General features: G+C 46.2%; 1 long non-coding RNA gene across 4 annotated transcripts in view; it reads right to left on the bottom strand.

Moving 5' to 3' along the window:
- LOC110150512 (uncharacterized) overlaps nucleotides 1-16,996 on the bottom strand; it is a 233,079-nt gene that overhangs the window by 206,758 nt on the left and 9,325 nt on the right. For 2 of the 4 annotated variants that reach the window (XR_011491740.1, XR_011491742.1), the window contains exons 2-4: nucleotides 16,292-16,369; nucleotides 11,567-11,722; nucleotides 10,985-11,235 (exon numbers count right to left, since the gene is read on the bottom strand). This is a non-coding gene — a long non-coding RNA (uncharacterized lncRNA). Of the gene's footprint in view, nucleotides 1-9,956; nucleotides 10,266-10,984; nucleotides 11,236-11,566; nucleotides 11,723-13,355; nucleotides 13,441-16,291; nucleotides 16,370-16,996 lie in introns of those variants that run through there. The other 2 variants (XR_011491741.1, XR_002317763.2) reach the window with 2 other exon arrangements.

Here is a 16,996-nt window from a genome sequence, read left to right as displayed (position 1 = left end):
TCTACAACTTCAAGCGTAGCTGACCCTGAGGATTTGCACATCACTGATTTACTTTCCTATTTTTCCTTTTGCATTACACTCAAGGTGGTACATCTTTCTTTTTAATTTTATGTGTAGTAGTTTATAGAACCTATAACTTTCAAAGAAAATAAAGAATGAAGATTAGTTTTCGACTGGGGCATAAAAACTACCCCAAACTTAGTGACTTTAGACAATCATATCTTGCTCACGATTCTGTGGGTGGCACTTGGGCAGGACCCAGCTGGAACGGCTTCCCTTTGCTCCACAGCACATTGGCAGATCTCTGGTTCCTCTGCCTCTTCTAAATCCAGCTTGTACATCTGGAAGTTCTCGGTTCACATACTGTTGAAATCTAGCTTGAAGGATTTTGAGCAGCACCTTGCTAGCACGTGAAATGAGCACAACTGTACAGCCGCTTGAACATCCTGTGGCACCGGGAAGCCTGGCGTGCTGCCGTCCGTGGGGTCGCAGAGGGTCCGACAGGACGTAGCGACTGGCCAACACCATGCTGGCAGAGCGCACGTTGCCTTTGAGACTAGCTGGCCCAATCGCCCGGGACTGGCTGGGCGTGATAGCCACGGGTCTGGCAGTTGGCTGGGACCGTAGCCCGAGCACCTCGCTCTCCTTCCAGCCTCTCCAGGTGCTAGCTCAGGCTTCCTGACATGGTGACTTGGTTCCAAGACAGTGAAGGCAGATGCTACAAAGGCTTATGAAGCCTTGGCTCTGAATCCACCCAGCATCACTTCCCCGGCATTCTAATGGTCGTGGTCAATCGCAACTCTAGCCAAGATGCCAGGGGTACAGTTACAGACACAGCCTCTTTTTGTTTTCTTTTTTCTGGCCACACCACACAGCACGTGGGATCTTCCCCGACCAGCGACCAAACCCACACCCCCTGCACAGGGCGCTCAGAGTCTTAACCACTGGACCACCAGGGACGCTCCCCAGACCCAGCTTCTTGATGAGAGCAGCAGCAGCACCACATCGCTCACGCCAGCGTTCACGGACAGAGGGAATTTGAGCTGTATTTTGTAACTTACCACAGAGAATTACAAAATATGTGTATAAAAGGGACCTCAGAGCTGTTACCATTGACAACCACTGCTGCAAACAACACTTTCTCCAATTCACCCCTCACCTGTCCCCCCCAACGGACGCACACCCCTTCTCAATTCCTCACACAAACAAATAAGAATTCTCTGGCCTTAGAAGAGCCTCACCTCCACAGATGATGGCAATGATCTGCTAAGGAACAGGGCAACATTTGTCTGCAGCAGTTAGTGTTCTCCACTGAGCCTTTCTTAAACCATCAGAAAGACACAAAGTTCAACAGGGATTAGGTCATTACCTTTTCCTTGCTTTGTTTTTCTAGAAATAGATGAACCAGGACACTGTTAGCCTGTAGCAAATTTTCACACAACGTGTCTGCATTATTGGATGGCTGGAAAATTAATTTGATGAACTGACACATTAATTATGGGCTTCCCAGGCGGCACCAGTGGTAAAGAACCTGCCTGCCAGTGCAGGAGGCATAAGAGACGTGGGTTCGAACCCTGGGTCAGAAAGAAACCCTGGAGGAGGGCACAGCAACCCACTCCAATATTCTTGCCTAGAGAATCCCACGGACAGAGGAGCCTGGTGGGCTGCTGTCCACAGGGTCACGAAGAGTCAGACACGACTGAAGCGACTGAGTGTGCATGACATATTCATTACATAAATGACCATGGTTGGGTTGCACTGGGTCTCATGCAGACTTGACCCTGACATTCAACCAGTGAGTGGTATCCCACACATCCTTCCTCTTGCATTAGGGACAGCCAGAGAGTGGCACCCAGGGCATCAAAGAGCCTGGTCAATGAGCACCATGCATGACCCAGGGATGGGATCAACCAGTGTGGCCTGGGGAAGTTCAGGACATTGTGTGCCATGCTATAAACAGCTGCAGAACTTTGAACTCTTACAAAAGGACAAACTGTCCGAACCCAGGTTCTCCCAGCCTGGCCTTTCCTGATATACTTTCCTCCCAACCGTGGGTTAAGCACACACAGCCAGCGTGAGTACAGACTGCAGTGAAAACCAACAGACACTATGCTCGGAGGGCATGAAGTCTCAGGGGTTTTGATGACTTACACCCAGGTTGGGAGGGCTGGTGCATCAGGGTATTCTCTCTTCATTCAGAAAAGTTCCTCTCCTCCTACTGTGATGCCAACAGTCCTATCTGTCCCCATGTACTCTCAGGGAACCTCTGCCCAAATGCCACTACCTCCAGACTGGTCCAAGGGAGGCAAAAGGACTTCACACCCACACGCAGCCTGCAAAACACTGCACAGAGGCAAGTTCAGGATCCACAGTAACCTCGGTGTTCCTGACAACACCTGCTGGCCAAGCAAGTGTACCAACCAAATGGAGACGTCGGGGGACAGTCTTCCTCGACACCACTGGGGTGTCCCCAGAGACGACGCTGTCCCATTAGGCTTAACTAGGGCGCAACCTACTCCAAGAAATAAGTGTGAAAGCCCACCAAGCAACAGACAACAGATATGCATTCTCTCCAGATTCCACATAAAAGATGACATTCGAGTGATACTGGGCTTCCCAGGTGTCACTAATGGTAAAGAACCCACCTACCCATGCAGGAGACCCAGGTTCAATCCCTGAGGCAGGAAGATTCCTGGAGGGGGGCATGGCAACTCACACCAGTATTCCTGCCTGGAGAATCCCACGGAAAGAGGAGCCTACAGTCCATGGGGTCATAAAGAGTCAGACACAACTGAAGCAGCTTAGCACTCAGCACTCATGATCTATAAAAAGCAGAAATGATGGCAGCATATAATTACATAAAAAGAAGTAGAGACCACCCATAGAAAAGCTATGACAAACCTAGACAGCGTATTAAAAAGCAGAGACACTACTTTGCCTACAAAGTTCCCTATAGTCAAAGCTATGGTTTTTCCAGTAGTCATGTATGGACGTGACAGCTGGACAATAAAAAAGGCTGAGCGCCAAAGAACTGATGCTTCAAACTGTGGTGCTGGAGAAGACTCTTGAGCGTCCCTTGGACTGCAAGGAGATCCAACCAGTCAATCCTAAAGGAAATCAACCCTGAATATTCATTGAAAAGAATCAGACACAACTGAGCAACTAACACACATACACATATGCACACACACACACACACACACACACACACAGCATAATCTACTACATACATGCATGTGGGGGGGGGTATATGTATGTATTCATCCGAGACATACATTCACAATACAGTATTTACCTTTACTATTAATGTTTGCATTGTTTTCTACTTTATTTTTTAAAATTATTTATTTACTGTTTTATTTTTGGCTGTCCAGGGTCTTTGTTGCTTTGCATGCCCTGATAGCTCAATTGGGAAAGAATCCACCTGCAATGCAGGAGACCTGAGTTCAGTCCCTGGGTTGGGAAGATCCCCTGGAGAAGGGAAAGGTTAGCCACTACAGGATTCTTATCTGAAGAATCCCATGGACAGGGCAGCCAGACCATAGGATCACAAAGAGTCTCACATGACTGAGCAACTAACATTTCATTTTCAGTTATGAACTCAGGCAGCAAATATTAGTATAACACATCAGCAGTTTTTGTGACTTCGCCATTAGTAGAAATCACAGATATTTTCTTATGACATCAAAGTTGTTCCAAGTATTTCAAATAATACTTACCCTCATTACTATTCCAAAATTCTAGTAACTGTTCAATTTAGTATATCTTATTTAAAATATTAATAAAGTTATTGCTTTAATAGAGTTATTGTTTCATCCCAAGTTTGGTTTTTAACATACTGCAGCTTTATTTCAATAGAACAGGTTTCCTCTGTAAGCCTATGTATTTTAATTTATTGACTTAATAACATTAGTCTGAGAAATGGACCACAGGGTTCACCAGACCACCAGATGTGGACAGCCAAACTAGTCCGTCGCACAGAAAAGAATCTTTAATGAAGGCCTCTGTATGCCATGCAGTCTGCAACACATTTGTTCTCATTTTCAATCATCTTATTTTTTCATTTTTAAACTACAGGCCTATAGTCTCAAAGTACGAAAATAATTTAAGCTTATTATAACAAGTGAAACAATGCAAGAAAAGACTATACAAAGGTGATTATACTCACCTCCTGAAGAAATCTACCTCACCCTTCTGTAAACAGGCTGATTTATTGCTTGCTTTTACCAAAATGGATTCATTCTACACACGTTATTCTGTAATTTATATCTGCCACTTGGCAACTGACACTGTAACACAGATATTCCTACAAGTCTGTGGCTATATATTTTTCTAGTTTCTTTATGCACATTTATATAAAATCCATGTGAATGAAATCATATCATGCACACTCTGGTTTTTTAGTGCGGACTTTTACTTTTTGTCTGCCTTCTCACCTCCCTAACTTGCATTAGTTCTCACAACATAACAAAGCAACTCAGAGCTTAGCTTAGAACAATAATGAACATTTATTATCTTAGAGATACTGCTGATCGGGAATTTGGGGGTGCTTAGCTGTGTGGTTCTGGGCAGAGGGTCTCTCCCAGGAGGGCAGTCAAGGGGTCAGGTGGGGTTACCATCATCTGAAGGCTTGCCTGGGGCTGGACGCTCTGATTCCAGGACGGCGCCTCGCATGGCTGGCAGGTGGGTGTGGGCTGCTGGCAGGAAGCCTGGATTCCTCACCCCCCGGGGGTTCCTTGGGTGTTCTCACAGCAAGGCAGCTGGCTTCTCCCAGAGCAAAAACCAAGGGAGCATGGTGGGACCTACAATGTCATTTATGAACGAGCCTCAAAAATGTCACCCTTCTTCATTCTGTCATATCCTACTGGTGACCCAGGCCAGCCCCATTCACGGTGGGCAGCAAGTACACAAACATACAAACGCCAGGAGGCAAGGTTTCCTGGATGCTGGGTACCACAGCCCTCAGTGACCATCCTGCCAGGGACAGCCGCTCCCAGATAACCATGTCAACACCTGGTGTGTTCCATGCTTATATGAACACAAGCAAGTCAAGCTATACAAGAATCTACATAGACTACAATTGTCTTATGAGTTAGGTATTATCGAAATTAAAATTTCAAAGACTTTAAAATAATTAATATAACTCTCGAATGTTTAAAAATTTAACAAGTTTAAAAATAAATATTTTCAACACTGAAAAATAAATAAACTGAAACTCTAGTCCGAGCTCCTGTGGAGTTGTGGGAAGCACTGTTCGCAATGACCAAGACGTGGAAGCCGTGTAAATGTCCACCGACAGAGGAATGAGTAAAGAAGTTTGGTACATATATATACAATAGAATGTTATCCATAAAAAAAGAACAAAACAATGCCATCTTCAAGAACTCAGATGCAACCAGAGGTGATCATACCAAGTGAAGTAAATCAGAAAGAGAAAGACAAACAGCGTGAGTCAGAAAGAGAAAGACAAACACTGTATCACTCATATGTGGGATCCAAAGTGTGGCACAAATGAACCAACTCTGAAACAGAAACAGAATCACAGACATGGAGAACAGACCTGTGGGTGCCAAGGTGAGGGGTCGGGGAGGGCAGGGACGGGCTGGGAGTCTGGTGTTCGTAGGCGCAGATGCACAATGGAGGTCCTGCTATGCAGCACCGGGAACTATACCCAACCCCCTGAGATAAACCATGATGGAAAAACACATAAAAAAGAATGCGTATATGTGCATACCTGAGTCACTTTGCTGCACAGCAGAAATTAACACATTATAAAGCAACTATACTTCAATTTAAAAAAAAAAAAAGGCAGAGCTGCTGGAATTCAGAGCCAAGACCACCAGACTCCAAAGCCCACGCTCTTCCCACGATGCTAAGCAACGGACATCACAGCGTCTCGCCAGCCTCCTCTTGGTGACAGCCCTCAGTCTCCTCAGAGAGGACGGTCACTCTCCTATTTCTTGTGGCAGTGAAAATTCAAGCCTTTTCTTCCAAGCCCTATGCTCTCTGCTCAAAGCCCCAAACACTGGATGCTCCCGAATCAGCCCTGCCAGGTAACTGAATCTCTGCTTTGAACCTCAATCCAACCCAATAGTTCTTTTTCTAATTTTACAATAAAAAATTTTATGTTTTTATTCTTACAAGTGCAGAGAGACGTAAAGAGCCCTCTAAAGGTATGTGTTCTCCACCGAGAAAGTGAAATGCAAGAAGAGAAAGCAATTGAACAGGACTAGCTCTGCAGATCCCTCCCATCATCTCCCCTGCTCCTAACCCTCTACTGTGTTAGCAGGCCCGAAGTGTGCCTGGGTCCTTCCATGAGCCACCCTGGGACTAGCTTTCAACAGACAGGAAATCCTCTACAGGTGAAAGAGTTCTGTTCCAAGAGCACATTCGTTAAGTCCAGTTTGTTCATAAGTCCAACAAAGTTAGCCTAGGTACCCAACTAACAGAATGGGCTATATAGTACTGTACTGTAATAGGTTTATAATACTTTCCATGGCAACCCACTCCACTACTCCTGTCTGGAAAATTCCATGGACGGAGGAGGCTGGTAAGCTATAGTCCATGGGATGGCAAAGATCTGCACACAGTTGAGCAGCTTCACTTCTCATGAATCAGGCTGCTTGCCACACAAGTAACACACACAATAAAACAAGAAAGCACAAACAATTCAGCATTTTAATCTTATAACACAGTACCTTGGAAAGTACACTAGTACCAGCTGTGTCATCGCAGCGTTCACGCGTGCTTCCGGACACCCTGGGTTTGAAATAAAGATACTGCACTATGGTCGTCTATCCAGTTCTGTACAGTGACATACACAAAGGCACAGCCACTCGTGGAGGATGCACTCAAGTGACAATGCACAGCCAGACACGTGCACCCACTCATGTGACTGGATGTGCGAGCGCACGTGCGCATCTCTGAAAGTTCGCAACTTGAAGGTTGGTAAGTAGGGGACTTACCGTATAGTAATCAAATGCTGCCATACTTGCAGCAGGCACGCTGGGGATACAAAGATGGTACAGGAAAAGTGTCTGTCCTTAGGGAGCATGCAGTCTTTCCTGAAAGCTGGATACACGCATCACAAGAGACTGTACAACGCCGCCGGGGTCGATAAAGAACCACAGAGCTAGCGTAGATGAGGACAGGCAGGGAAGATCAGTTGCTAGTGGGAGTGTTTCCGCTGGAGGTGAGGTAAGCGGTACGTGCCCTTGGATGGGAGCAGGTGCCTTGCTGAAAAAGGACTCTGGTCACACCAGATTAAAGCACTGGGTTAAGCCAAGGCAAACAGCGTTCTCTTAACAAGCTACACAGCATCGTGAATCTCCAGAGAAGGGGAAATTATATGGAAGGTTTCTGAAACTGAGCTGGCCATGAAATCTTTCCTCCCTCCTCCCCAGGAAATATCTTATATTCCCCGGAACATGGTTTGGGAGTTGCTGAAACAGGGTAATCTAAGTTTTGTTCTGACCTCAGCAATGTGAAACATGCAACCAACAAAGGCAGCATCTTTCCTTTTCTCCTTAAGTCAGTAACAAGATACGAGGGTTTGGGGGATGATTTTTTTTTTTTTTTTTTTTTGTCTTGCCAGAATTCTTTATTTATTTACATTAAAAAAGAAAAAAAATACATGTATATAAAACCACCAACAAAGGTTTCACTCTCCTTTGTGTTAACAGACTTCAGACTCAGCTTTTACCTTGCTGGAGGGAGAACTTAATTAGTTACAGGTTTTTCTAGAAGAGTCCTCAGTTCAACCCTACCACAGTTTACACTGCAGCCCACATTACAGAACTCCACTGGCATTTGGCTCCTCGGCGTCCCTCTTTAGAGTGGTAACGCTGTGCTTCCAATGATATACACAGAAAAGTTTAGGAAATACCAGCTGCTCCAGACGGCATGGATCAGAGAATGAGCCCCTCCGCCCTAAAATTTACACAAAGCATTTTACCCCCTGCCCACCCGGGAAGGGTGGCAGGAGGGGCGATTTCCTGGCACTCAAACCAATTGTGTGCGTCCCCTCTCCGGTATCAGGGGCCAAAAGGTCAGTGCTTATAAGTGAATTCCTCTGGAAAATAGGGGCCTCCAGAAGGGGCCCTGGGGTGTCAAAGAAACTGGAAAAGACCAGGCAGATTCTCACTCCCATAAGGAAAACGTTAGGAAAGAAGCACATTTCTTTCCAAAATTGCTTATAAATGGTTAGCCAACAAATTCCGGCTTGTTCATGATTTATAAGTGAGCCCGCCAAGTCCAGAAATGACAGGCTTCTCCGGTGCACCTTTCCCCACGCACAAATAATTGGTACCTGAAGCCCGCCGCCCACTTAAGAGGCCGGCTCTGCAACCGCGCATGCGCGGTCTAAACGCCAGTGGCGCCAAGAGTGATGCTTCTGATGGGCGTAGGTAAGATGAGACCCAGCGGCCCCTCCACTTGCTCCCTCCCTCTGTGCAAAGAGGCGCTCCACTCCCAACCAGAGCCCCATCAAGGCCAGACTGTGCCCTCAGTGGACAACGGTCTTTCCCTTCCCTGGATGGGCCTCAAAACCAGTGTTTCTAAAGAATACTAGAAATGGCGACACCTCCCCCGCAGTAAAAACACTTTTATGGATGACTAATCAGCAATAAAGCTGCAGATGACCTGTCTGCAAAATCTTCAGTGCCTGGAGATCTAAATTACTCTCATCTTTCTCCCCTAAAAATTAGGTATAATATAATTTCAAGCAATGCAAGAGCAATTTCTCCCTTCATTGGATATCAAGCTCAAGATGTTACAGAAAAAAGAAATAGCTTTTACCGCTGATATGAGAAATTTAAAAGAGAGACAAGTGTGAGCAAACAAAAGCTGTCACATCAAATACTGTGGGGGGAAAAAAATCTAGAAAAAATGCCAGAAATGCTCAAGTCTAAATAAAGTCATTTATTTGTTATTTTAACCCCTTCACCGTCAGAGTTACTGGCAGGCTAGTTAATTCTCCGCAGGTGGGACTAACTGAAGACAGCTCTCTTGTGCTTATAAAAAAAAAAATCATTGTATTGCGGCATGTTTCTCTTAGTTCTCTGAAATCGCAAAGGGTTTCCAAACAGAAACAGGATGGCACTCTTGCCCCTCTGTGGGTATCATTTCTTCAGAGAATTCAATCTCATCCAATTTCCACCACATTAAGCAAAAAACCCAGACCATGAGGTCTCAGAGGGCAGCAGCCACACATGCTGTATGCTTCTGGTAGCTGGTAGGTATCTGGTAGAATGTGGTGGCAATTATTTCTTGAATTTTGTATTCTAAACGTGCAACTCAAATGTAAGATGCTTTCTGTATGGGGCTGGGGTTGGGGGGGGGGGACTCTATGAAGTCCCCCCCACCACCACCACCCAGAAGGAAACGTGGAGAAAACGCAGACTGGAAATATTTGGGGTTCATCCCTTGCTTCTTTTTGGCCACGTTCATAAGCTCATATCCTCAGTCAAGATTATAGGCTTTCATTAAAATTGAGAAAGATAAAGTTGGAAGAATACTGCTACTGAAACTCTACGGACATGGAGTATTTCCAATTCACTGAGGACTCACTTTGTGCGCTACCGTGGACCTGGGGTGGGGTAAGTCACAGCCGCCATCCTCAAAAAATGTGCCCCATTTGAAAAAGAAAAAATATATCTATATAAAGTCATATTTAAAACAATGTAAAATAAAATTAAGATATTCACATTTAAAAATCTACCTTCCTCCACATCTCACTCACTCCCCGCCCAACATGGTAAAGTTTCTGTCTCCAGTGAATTCCTTTGGCACTGGTTTCCAGGCCCCCCCCCAACTGAGAGACTTCCACAGACCCAGCTCATACCACGGCCAGACGGAGCCCGTCAGCCCAGCACCAAACCCCCCAAAGTCACCAGGCCCCCTCACCTCTGCAGCCCTGCGCCCTGAGGCCTCCCCTTCACCAAACACCATCCTGGTTTCCCACTCTTGCAGCTCACGCCCACCCCACAGACCAGGGCTCCCCCCTCTCCTGACCACAGCGCACCCGTGCCAGTCCAGCCCCTGGCGGGGTCCGCATCTGACCGCCCTGCTAGTGACATGAACACCTTGCAGGCAGGGACCCAGCTACTTTGCCTTGGAAGCCCCAGGGCCTCGTACTGGGTGTGAGGCAGGGCAGATCCTCAAAGTGGGGCTGAGGGAGTGATGCTTCATCTATCCATCAAAGGCATTTAACAGGTGATGTTAGCTTTCAAGGAGCTTTCCTGGTGGCTCCGAGGTAAAGAATGTGCCTGCAGTGAAAGAGAGAGCGGATTTGATCCCTGGGTTGGGAAGATCTCCTGGATGAGGGCATGGCAACCCACTCCAGAATTCTTGCCTGGAGAATTCCGTGGACAGAGGAGCCTGGTGGGCTAGAGTCCACGGGGTCTCAAAGAGTCAGACACGACTGAGCAACTGGAGCATGCTGGCATGTTAGCTTTCAAAGTGAACCTGGATTAACGTGGTGCTATTGGTGCTTTTGAACTGCGGTGTTGGAGAAGACTCTTGAGAGCCCCATGGACTGCAAGGAGATCAAACTAGCCTATCCTAAAGGAAATCAGTCCTGAATATTCATTGCAAGGGCATATGCTGAAGCTGAAACTCCAATACTTCGGCCACGTGATGCGAAGAACTGACTCAATAGAAAAGACCCTGATGCTGGGAAAGATTGACAGCGGGAGGAGAAGGGGACGACATAGGATGAGATGGTTGGATAGCATCACTGACTCGATGGATATGCCTGAGCAACTTTACTGATGATTTTCTTTCTTTCTTTCTTTTACCGATGATTTTCAAAGTTATTCACAAATATGATGAGCAAGCAGCGCACATAGGCGTCTCCCCCCCAAAAAAAGACAGACTCCTTGGGCCCATGTAACCATTTCTCCATACTCTCAACCCACCCCCCGCCACCCATGTCCATCCCATCGTGCTGTGCCTTTATTCTAGGACTTTCTAGGCTGTTCCTTACCTCCTGCAGTGGTTCCTCCGTGGTCCCAGGGGCCTTGTGATGACCACTTGCTTCTCCGACATGCTCCATCTTGAGATCCCTGGGCATCGCGAAGGAGCCGGGCTGAGGGGCCCTCCTGGGCGCGATGGGACCCTCCTGTGCGCGGAAGGACTCGGGGAAGCAAGGGCAGCGCAGCCACGTGTTCGCCGCACACACATTCTGCTGTGGGTTTCTGCGTAGGAGGCCGAACAAGGCACGCGCTCTCTGAAAGTCTAGAATTTGTGGTTTGTGTTATCTCACAACTTCATATTTGGAAGAGGTATTTTAATTTCTTCTGAGTTGTGAATAATTATGTAATTCTGCCACCTTCTTAAAGCTAAGACGTTTCAGACTGACTCCTGTCCTCGGGGGCTGACAGCCTCAAGGGAACTTGGCTTTTTTCCCTTGGGTTCTGAGCAAGTGTGTGCCAAACAAATTCTTTAGTCCGTTAAAACAACGGTTCATGATGGAGAGCCATCCTACACACAGGAGTAAAGTCCCTCTTCCCTCTCAAAATTAATCCTCAGAAATCACCACTGAAAAGCAAACACGGCTTGCACTCACCGCGGAGGCCTCTTTCCGAATTGTTTCCCTTCTACTGCAGTTTTTGGAGCCGCTGAGTTTCTCAAAGTTCTGTTTCCCCCTTGTTTGTAAATTAGCTGTGTGTTCTTTGAAATTTGCCTGTGGGTCTTCTTGATTTTTCTGCAGCTGTTAAAGAACCTAGGGAAAAGTGAAAGAAGGTTGCATTAGCAGATGCCATTGTGATGGTCTCCGTGGTCTACTGATGTATTTTCTAATCAGTACCTAAATGGCACTTCTCTGTCAAATGCCTCCTATTCTAGACTCATCCCTGTCAATCACTCGGTCACTTGGCCATCAATAGTTTGAGCATCTGCACCACCCCACACCCTGCTCTGAGCACTGGAAAGGCAGAGCAAGCAGGCAGATGAAGTCAGGCACCGCGAAGGGCCATGTGAAGTTTATACTGCAGTATCACCCATAGCTGACTCCCAGACATTCACACCAGAAGGTGAACACTTCATTAAATACAGACAAGGGATTGTTAGTCATTAGGATGCGCTTATCTTTTTTCCCCCAGGGCTTAAGTTTTTTTTTCTCTCGTATGTATTTCATATTCCTAGCTGGAGGAATATCAAAAGAATCTGAATATCACCATCTGGAAGTTATGCCATGGACTCCAGTGGGCAGGATGAGAGCTGAGTTTCCCTTCTTCCTTTAAAAGTGTATTTCTTCTGCTTTGAAATGAGCACAAACATGTCTGATTCCCTAATGAGACCAACCCAGAGCCTAAAAGTCACAGAGGCATCACCTCCCACCCCTCACCCACCCAGGTTCTTGGGACCCTTCCAATGTGGAGGGATTGTTTGGGGGGGGGGGGTTCCTTTGAGGATATTTGATGATCAGTGACTTCACTGAGGAGCTTCCCAGGTGGCACTAGCAGTAAAGAACCCGCCTGCCAGTGAAGGAGAGGTAAAAGACCCAGGTTTGATCCCTGGAGGTGAGCATGGCAACCCACTCCAGTATTCTTGCCTGGAGAATCCCATGGACAGAGGAGCCTGGTAGGCTACAGTCCACAACAGATACAACTGAAGAGACTTAGCATGGATGCATGTGTGACTTCACTTAACCACTAAATCTAATGTGCTGAAATACACAAAAGTCAGAAATGCAGTTACCTGGCTACTCCCGCAAATAGTCTGTTGGTCTGTCCCAAGGATTGTGTGAGGAAGTCCCAGGGAGCCATTCTGGTCTCAGTAGCATGGAACCAGCTATCAGTATTTCATTAAGTGTCACAAACAATCTGCTTGTAGTGTGGGTCCCATCCCTGGGTCGGGAAGATCCCCTGCAGAACGGAATGGCTACCCACTCCAGTATTCTTGCCTGGAGAATTCTGGGGAGAGAGGAGCCTGGCAGACTACAGTCCATGGGGTCTCAAAGAGTCAGACACCACTGAGCAACTTTCACTTTCAAGCGTCACTGCCCTTCACTAGTATTCCCCAAATTGGTGTTTAACTTGCTCCCTTTGAAACTCCTGGCATCCTTGAGAAATGGAGGATTGTTCTTTGCAAATGTTCACTTTTTCTCTCCCTCTTATAACGCTTGCACATTGATAAGTCTCTTCCTATCCATCCAGAAGTGTTTTTATTCTCTCTTGACTTGGTTTTCTCAGGCTCCTGAGAAAGACTCTCTCAACACTCGGCAGGTAAGAGGGCATGATAAACCTAGAGTGCTTTTTTAGTTAAAGTGGTATTTTTAACTCTCCCCTATCAAGTGTTAACTCACAGTTCTTATGTCTGTAGGGTCTGTATTTATAACATTAGTTCTCCCTTACATGTTCACAGGACAAATCCAGTCTGGAGACATCCTCTGATCATCATGGGTGAGTGTTTCTGACTTCCATGGCTATAGCTGGCTCCCTGTCAACAGAATTGTGTTTCAAGCAGAAGTTCAAAACACTTACCATTGTGACATCTGCCCAGTAGTCCTAATTTACACCCATTCATAGTTATTATTACAGACTTGGTAACGTAATAAGCTGCCGTCGAAAACAAAGAATCCCCAGATTCCTCTTTAATATTGAGAAGCACGCACGCTCTTGAAGTCTAGCATCTGGTGTGAATCCCCCCTCAATGGTGGACGAGGCATTTAGCCTCATGGAGCTGCAGCTTCCTCGGCTATAAGATGGAGATAATAAGAGGCCCCGTCTCACCAGATGGAGACCAGAAATTGATGAGTCAACACAGGCAGAGCCCTCAGAAGAGTGTCAGGCCCAACCATGAAGTCAGCTCTCATTAAATCCCTTTAGCCTCAAGGCTAAGTAACTGAAGACACCTCCGGGACAGACAGTAGGAGCTGCAGAAGAATTGAACGTGACACCTTATGAAAATGTAGCACATAATCCTGCTTCAGAGCTTCCATCAAATATGTTGTCTTTTCAGGACCTACCATAGAGCACAGAGAATGCTGCTCAGTATTCTGTAGTAACCTATCTGGGGAAAGCATCTGAAAAAGAGTGGATGTACGTATAACTGAATCACTTAGCTGTGCACTTGACACTAACACAACACTGGAAATCAACTATACTCCAATACAAAGTAAGTATAATTTTTTTTAAAAGTGTCTCTTCATACACAAGATTCATGTTGAGAGTCTGTCTACACACACAAACTGCATTCAGTATTACCCAGATGAAATCAAACAACTGCTCATTAACAGTGGTTTATACAAACTGGTTTATATTTGTGGATCCAATCCTCAACCTATTTTTTTTTTACCGTATTTATCTCAAATATGTCATCAGAAGGGTTTTTAGTGGACAGATTTGAACCTAAGATATAGCTTGAGAGTAAATCAATCGTATATATTGTGTGTGTTTCCTAAAATATGAGGCATGTAAGATATTTTAACACTGGGCCTATTCTATTGTCTATAGATAAAGACCCTCGACATTTACAATATTATCTTGCCCGGTTATCAGGGATGAACTGGGGAGGGAGGCATCTGAACGTAAAAAAAAAAAAAAAAAAATTCTGGCCCATAATGTGAGAAGTTGGAAGGGCCTTTTTGTGGCAAAGCAATTTATGATGTGAGCTGGCTTTCTGTAATCTCCAGCACAAAGATGACCCCAAGGTAGGAAACGCTCTTGTGAAAAACGGCACACTCAGCGAAATAGATGTACAGAAGGCAGGACTGGACGAAACATGTTCCTACTTCTATCAGACATCCAATTGTTTTATCTCCCTCCGGCACTTATAAACAAGTAACTATTTCAGAAAGCAATTGCCTCCTTTTCAGCTAGGATGTGGCATTATTATACTCAGCAGCCTCGTTCTCCCACCGGCTTCTAAAGGGGAATGGCAGGTCATTGCAACGAACCTGGGTGACATGAGCTAGTCTTCACACAACAGAAGGGAGAGGCAGTTCTGCAAGGTCCCAAGGCTGTCCAAGGCCCAGGGCTGGGGGGCAGATCTCCTCTGTGGCCCACGTTCCTCCCTTCCACCCGGCTCGTGACTCCCTCTGCCAGGGCCTAGCTGGCACCAGAACCACTTGCCAGGTGCACCTGGGGTGCTGGCCCTGGGGCCCCGGCTGCCCCCTTCCACCCGGAGGAAGAGGAGGGAAGCCCTCCCCCCGCCTCCCGCAGGGGCGCAGGGGGCACGGCTCTGAGCCCCCATCTCCCAAGCCTCTCCTAAACAGCCCCCTGCTCTTCTGCAGCTGGCAGAGAGGCATGTGCCCACACGCAAGAGCTCTCAGTTTCCATGGTGGTGTTTATGGTCATTCCCAAGCAGATATAGAGCTGATGCCAGCCCTGCTGTTATTATCTGGCAGCCCACAAAATGTATAGGAAATGCATAAAGTGGCTGGATACACTAAATGTGCAGACAAACAGACACATAACCCAATAACTTCCACGGGCAACCAATTTTTAAATCTCTAGGACTCGGATATGCAAAATGTACATAATTATATTAACTGATTATAAGTAGTACTCTTGACGTGCCATTTGGGAAACAAATATATATCACTCATAAGACAAATAGGGCGTCCCTGAGGCTCAGACCATAAAGAACCTGCCTGCAGTGTAGGATCCCTGGGTCGGGAGGATCCCCTGGAGAAAGGAATGGCAACCCACTCCAGGATTCTTGCCTGGAGAAGTCCACGGACAGAGGAGCCTGGTGGGCTCCAGTCCATGGGGTTGCAAAGAGTCGGATACGACTGAGCGACTAACACACATCAGACAAATACACAGTCACCTTCATTCTCCTAGTTTTGTTTTTGTGAGAGAAAGTTTTCTCCTTAACGACTGATTATAAACATGATCACACACTCGATTACCTGTTGTGCTGTGTCGGGCACCACGCTGAGTCCATCTGGGTCACAGATCTTACCCAGCGCAGCTCGAGGCTGCCGAGCCTGGCCAGGCCTGAGGCAGTCAGCTTCCAGGGGCCAGGCTTCCAGTTCCTAGGCGATACCCATATTCTCTCTCTCTCATTTTTTTTAAATTGCACTGATTTTTTTTTTTAAGATTTTTTTGATGTGGATCATTGTTAAAGTCTTCCTTGAATTTTCTATAATAGTGCTTCTGTTTTATGTTTTGGTTTCTTGGCCTCCAGGCATGTGGGATCTGAGCTTCCTGACCAGGGATGGAACCCACACTGAAGGTGAAGCTCCACCCAATCCCTGAACCACCAGGGAAGTTCCTGTATTCTCTCTCATTCAACATCTTTCTCCTTAAGTTCCAACAGCTTCGCCACTTATTATTTAACTCACCTTCTCCACAATGCTGAAGAGCAGAAACGAGTCGATACTTTTTGCGTAAGGAAGGTGCTTTTCCCTGTCCATCCTGACCTATAGGGAACCACATGAAATATAAATGTGTATTACAGATTAGCAATAGATCCACATAATATAATTAACTTAAAAACTACTTCAAACAATAGAGGAATGAGTTCCCATCCTCAGTAGATCCAATAATTGGTTGAAGTTTATTATTGGTCAATACAAGCATTGGACTCTGGGAGGAAGAATAAAAAGTATAGAATCCACTATTGTCCCCAGAAATCCAAGTTGGGTTGAAAGATAAGCTGCATATTCTAGAAAGTTCTGTCTTTTGTGAAGACAGATCTAGCACTAGAAGCTCCCTTATTAAAAAGGGAGGAAGAGAAGATGAAACTATTTCTTAGGGGATAAAAACTACTTGATGGGTTTCCCCAGTGAATCAGCAGTAAAGAATCATCCTGCAATGCTGAAGCCACAGAAGAGTCAGGTTCAATCCCTGGGTGGGGAAGATCTCCTGGAGGAGGACATGGCAACCCATTCCAGTATTCTTGCCTGGAGAACCCTATGGACTGAGGAGCCTGGCAGGCTATAGTTCGTAGAGTTGCAAAGAGTTGAACATGACTGAAGCGACTGAAGACACACACACACACACACAAACTACTTGGAAAGTGTGGGTGGGTGAGAGGGGACCTTTTC

Source organism: Odocoileus virginianus, chromosome 16 (genome assembly GCF_023699985.2).
Source record: "Odocoileus virginianus isolate 20LAN1187 ecotype Illinois chromosome 16, Ovbor_1.2, whole genome shotgun sequence".
Lineage (NCBI taxonomy): Eukaryota > Metazoa > Chordata > Mammalia > Artiodactyla > Cervidae > Odocoileus > Odocoileus virginianus.
The sequence above is the reverse complement of the archived record's forward strand: the minus strand, read 5'-3'. Positions and strand labels throughout refer to the sequence as shown.